This window comes from Scyliorhinus canicula, chromosome 8 (genome assembly GCF_902713615.1).
Source record: "Scyliorhinus canicula chromosome 8, sScyCan1.1, whole genome shotgun sequence".
Classification (NCBI taxonomy): Eukaryota; Metazoa; Chordata; class Chondrichthyes; order Carcharhiniformes; family Scyliorhinidae; genus Scyliorhinus; species Scyliorhinus canicula.
The window spans coordinates 77,303,391-77,309,390 of record NC_052153.1 but is presented as its reverse complement, the minus strand read 5'-3'; positions in this window follow the sequence as shown (position 1 = coordinate 77,309,390).

Here is a 6,000-nt window from a genome sequence, read left to right as displayed (position 1 = left end):
GTCAGCCTGACCTCTTGTAGAGTCTTTGCCTCCGTCTACAATGCTGGCGATGAGGATGGAATTTGAAACCATGCATGCACAGCTCACTCCACCAACTGCTGAAGAAGGACAGAAATGGGACTGGAGCAACTCCCGCACTAGAAGGCATTTCAAGAGCTGAAGCAGATTCTTTCATCAGATGAATTGCTGACCCAAACAAACCTCTGGTCCTTACTTGCAACGCCTCGCCATACTGTGTTGGGGAGGTCCTGGCACACTGCATGCCTGACGGCTCAGAGCGACCTATAGCTTTTGCGTCCCGCACATTGGTGGACCCCGAGTGAAACTATGCCCATATAGAAAAGAAAGGCTTGGCAGTTGTGTTCACGGTGAGGAAATTCCACCAATACATTTACGGGCGGACGTTCACAGTTTATGCCGACCAGAAGGCCCTGCTGGGGTTAGTTAAGGAAGATCGGGTGATTCCACCAATAGTATCTGCCCAGGTTCATCCATGATCCCTGTTTCTGTCGGCCTATGAATATACTTTAGAGCATTGCCCGGGCACAAGAACAGTGCATACGGACGCATTGAGCCACCTGCCCCTACCCACAGGGCCGCCGGCTCCTGCCCCAGCCACGGATGTGATAGCCGATCTCCATTTCATGGACACTTTGCCAGTAACGGCAGCTCATATCAGAGAATGGACACAGACCGACCCCGTGTTGTCGAGGGTCCAACATATGGTCCAGTACGGGGCCCAACATAGGGCGATACCAGACGGGCTGAGGGCCTACAATTCCAAGCTGCCCAAAATGAGTATCGAAGATGACATCCTCCTGTGGGGGACACGGGTGGTCATACCTGAACAAGAGCACGTGCCCCTGTTGAAAGACCTCTATAACGTGCACCCTGTGGTAGCCAAGATGAAAATGTTGGCATGCACCTATGTTTGGTGGTCTGGACTGGGTCCCGAGATTGAGCAGATGACCCGCAATTGCACCCCATGGCAGGGAAACCAGAATGCCCCATTGGCAGCCACAATGCACCCCTGGGAGTGGCCCGGGATGCCTTGGCCCCGAGTAGATATCGACTTTGCCGGCCCGTTTCAGGGGACCATATACATTATTTTAGTGGACGCTCACTCAAAGTGGCTGGAAGAGCACCGGGCCCCAAGGAAACCAGACGAACAACTACGGATAGACTGCAAGGTATTTTTAGCACACACGGATTGCCAGAGTTCCTGGTGTCCAACAATGGGGCAGCATTTACAAGCCAGGAGTTTGCATCGTTCATGGCGACATGGTATCAGGCACATGCAGCCCGTCCCGTACTACCCAGCCTCCACTGAGGTAGCTGAACAAGCAGTTCAAACATTCAAGCAAGGCATGAGGAAGATGACCTTGTGCCACAGACACAGTAGATTGTAATATTCCAAAATTCCCTAGATTCTGGAACGGTCTCAGCAGATTGGAAAATCGTTAATGTAACACTTCAGTTCGAGAAAGAAGGATGACAGAAAGCAGGAAACTGTAGCCAATATTCCTAATATCTGTCAGAAGGGAAATTCTAGACCTGAAATAACATCAGGACATTTACAATACAATGAGGCCACTGCTGCCTCTCGGCACCAAGGTCTCACGTTCGACACCAACACTGAGTCACTGTCCGTGTGGAGTTTGCACATTCTCCCCATATCTGCATTGGTCTCACCCCTACAACCAAAAAAGATGTACAGGGTAGATGGATTGGCCACGCTAAATTGTGCCTTAATTGAGAAAAAAAGAGTTGGGTACTCTAGAAAAAAATACAATGAGACAGAGTCAACATGGGTTTGTAAAGGGGCTGGTTTAGCTCACTGGCTAAATCACTGGCTTTTAAAGCAGACCAAGCAGGCCAGCAGCACGGTTCGATCCCCGTACCAGCCTCCCCGGACAGGCGCCAGAATGTGGCGACTAGGGACTTTTCACAGTAACTTCATTGAAGCCTACTCGTGACAATAAGCGATTTTCATTTTCATTTCAAATTGTGTTTGACTAATTTATTAGTGTTCTTTTAGGAAGTAACACGCAAGGTGGGTACAGGGGAACCTGTGGATGTAGTGTAGTCAAAAAGCATTCAACAAGATGCCACATCAAAGATAACTACACAAAGTAAGATCTTATTGTGTAGGGGGTAACATCAGCATAGATAGGAGATTGGCTAGCTGACAGGAAACAGAGAGCAGGCTTAAATGGGCCATTAACGGGTTGGCAAGCTGCGAGGAATGGATTGCCATGGGAACCAGTGATATATTTATAATCTATATGAATCACATGGAGGAAGGGACCAAATGTATGGTAGCTAGAAAAAAACTTAGTCTTTTTATTGGAGTTCTCAATTTTTACAGAAATTACATCAAACAAAACAAAACAAAAAGTATAGCCATAGGTGACAATGTACAACAGGTACAACACACAGCAATAGTCAATTCACGAATGTGAACAAATACGTCTGGATGAATCAAGGACGAAATTCCCAACATATTCCCTTCACGGATACAAGAACCATCTGCAGCAGAACAGGATACAGGCGACATCACAGACCTGCAGCGTACCCAGAGCTACAAAATAAAATGACAGAAGGAAGAAAACAATATCTTGAGAACCCCAGAGCTGAAGGGGAAATCGATTAGCACTCACCGTGCAATTACACTCTTTTCCCCAGGCCCAGGCCAGAACAGGCAGCCACGATATATCTACAGGATGATGAGGGGAGGAGTGGGCACCACAAAGCCTCAAATTTAACCCAGAGTTTCCCATTGGGAGGAAAAGGGATACTCCCATCCAAGGAGCAGCAGGATATTGATTACTGATCCCAGAGCCGAGCTTGGCCTAACCGGCATCGAATAGAAACTCAGGAGAACTAAGTTCCAAGGGTTACCATCACACCCAGCAGTCAAAGAGACCCATATCAGGAGAAATGACTGACTCATCCCTAAAGAGGAGCCACTCAGTCCCAAAGTTCAACAGGATAACACCCCTTCTGCCTGAGCCTGAAAAAAGGAAAGGTGTAAAACAAAAACAGACCAACTCGCACTGGGGGATCCTTCCTCGAACTACTCCTAAAAATCCTTCCCCTCCTCCTCTCGTTCTGCTCCGGCTCTCCTCCCAAGGATACATTAGGATAAAGAGATTGCGCACAAATCCCAAACTGAACATTCAGCATAACATGATCGAAACTTATTAAATCGGGGTAACCAACAGTACAGGACATCACACCCAAATTATTCACTTCCCTGCAAGCAAATATATTGACAGCACCAACAGATAATGAGATAATTATCAAGGAGAAAAATCCAGGGTAGCCGCTGAAATGCGAGGCCATTATCAGGATAAAGACTTCTCCTCTGGTGCATGAAGAAAGCAGAAATCAAGGATAAAGCCGGATCAAAAATTGTGAGCACTCTTCAAGTTTTCCATGGATTCCAATGATCTAAGCACAAAATCTCTGGGTTTCCTCTGAATGCTCCGGTTTCCTCCCAGTTTCCAGGTCCTCAGGAAACTAAGGAAATTTGGCATGTCCGCATTGACTCTTACTAATTTTTACAGATGCACCATTGAAAGCAGCCCATCTGGCTGCATCACAGCCTGGTATGGCAACTGCTCGGTCCAAGACAGTAAGAAACTACAGAGAGTCGTGAACACAGCCCAGTCCATCACACAAAACCTGCCTCCCATCCATTGACTCTGTCTACATATCCCGCTGCCTTGGGAAAGTGTGCAGTATTATCAACAACCCCTCTCACCCGGGTTATTCTCTCTTCCAAGTTCTTCCATTGGACAGGAGATACAAAAGTCTGAGAACACGCACAAACTGACTCAAAAATAGCTTCTTCCCCGCTGTTACCAGACTCCTAAATGACCCTCTTATGGACTGACCTGATTAACACTCCACTCCTGTATGCTTCACCTGATGCCGGTGCTAATGTACATTGTATACCTTGTGTTGCCCTATTATCTATTTTATTTTATTTCCTTTTCTTTTCATGTACTTAATGATCTGTTGAGCTGCTCGCAGAAAAATACTTTTAACTGTACCTCGGTACACATGACAATAAACAAATCCAATCCAATCTTTTTAAATAGACTATTCAGATATCTTTCTTGTTGCTGAATCCTTGTTTAGCTGTGTGAAATTAAGGCAATATTAACTGAAGCAATGAGCTCCAACGCAGCAGTGCTGGTGTCAAATCAGTATTATGCACTGATCTCATTGAATGGCAGAGCAGACTCAATGGGCTGAATGGCCTACTTCCGCTCATACGTTTATGATCTTGGTCTCTATGTTGTCCACACCCATTTCTGAGGTTGCAGCAGATAGCCGGTTTCAGTGAGTATGTCATTAGTGAGGTGAAGATGGCTCATGTTCCTCAGCAGCGGGGAGTGGCACGCCGTTCACTGGCAGCGGGATTCTCCGCTCCCGCCGCTGTCAATGGGAATTTCCATTGAAGCCACGCCTTGCCGCTTGGAAACCCACAGGCGGGAGTGCGCTGCAGAGAATTCTGGCACCAGTGAATGGCCGGAGAATTCCGGCCCATATCCAACCGGTCAACACAATCAGAATGTTATATGTTTTAATGATATCTTCTCTCATTCTTCTAAACTCTGGAGATTATAAGCCTATTCTATTCTAACTCTCCTCCAGGATGCAATCAAATGAACTTTGTCCCCTATCTAAGATAAATATATCCTATCAGAGGTACAAAATGTCACCATCTGCCCACTCTGCCAACGTTCGGTAGATGCCCGCATCTTGTGCACGAAGGCAATCACCAGTATAGTGTATGTTGCTGCTAACACTTAAAACATACAAGCATTTGCATGAAATGCTCAACTGAGGTCGCACCTGATCTCTGCAGTGGATGTAAGATATTCTCAGGCAGCGAACATTCCTAATGTACTGAATAGCCTTGATCTGTCAGCCACACCATCAACACCATTTCCCTTGGGTGGAATTTTGTTGCCTTAGTTTTTGCTGGAATGACAGATGGGGATTGGAGGTGTGAGTAGGTGTGCCTTATTGAGGGTGAAAAACTCTTGCAGGAACTGCCAGTAATATCCTACCAAGACCACTATCATTAATTACAGCCTCAATGACATGCTCCTGTCATTGCAAGCCTTGGCCTTTGGCTGAGCTCAGGATTGCCACTTTCCTCCTTCATAATACTGAGTCCATGTCAGTGGTAGAGTTCAATGATATTCTGCTGTGCATTTGCCATGTGACCTGTCTACTACTGTATTGGAAAATTGCCATTGTGTGGGCAGCATGGTGGCGCAAGTGGTTAGCACTGCTGCCTCATGGCACAGGGGTCCCAGGTTCAATCCCGACTCTGGGCCACTGTCCGTGTGGAGTTTGTACATTCTCTCCATGTTTGCATGGGTTTTGCACGCACAACCCAAAATATGTGCAGGGTAGGTGGATTGGCCATGCTACCGAAGGGCCTGTACTCTTAAGTTTAAACAAAAAAAATTGCCATTGCAGGCACACATTTTCTTCAATTGCTTCCTTAAATATTTTAATTGTCTTCCTAACGCTGGCGACAAGACTTCCAACCTGCCGCTGGGAAAGACCGAAGAAGGCAGGGAGGTGTCAGGATACCTGCCTGGGGGCATTTTCCCCTTTTTTCTTGGCCCCTTCACCTTCAAACCCATCACCTACACCCTGTCATGGTGCAGACACACACTGATGGACATACACTAGGACCAATCAATATGCACAAACACCGCAGCCAATCACCAGTTAGAACACACGCACTATAAAGACAGAGGGCATCACTTTTCCCGCTCATTCTGGATGCTGCCTCTCAGAAGCACAAGAGCTCATCGAGTTTAGTAGACTCACACCACGTGCTGAGAGATTCAACTGGTTCGGACAGGCACAGGTCTCTAGTTAATCTAGCATCGTGTAAACCCACAGTAATAGTATGTCTAGCATTTTATAAGAGTTAATAAAATAGTGTTGGTGGCATATGTCTGCTTC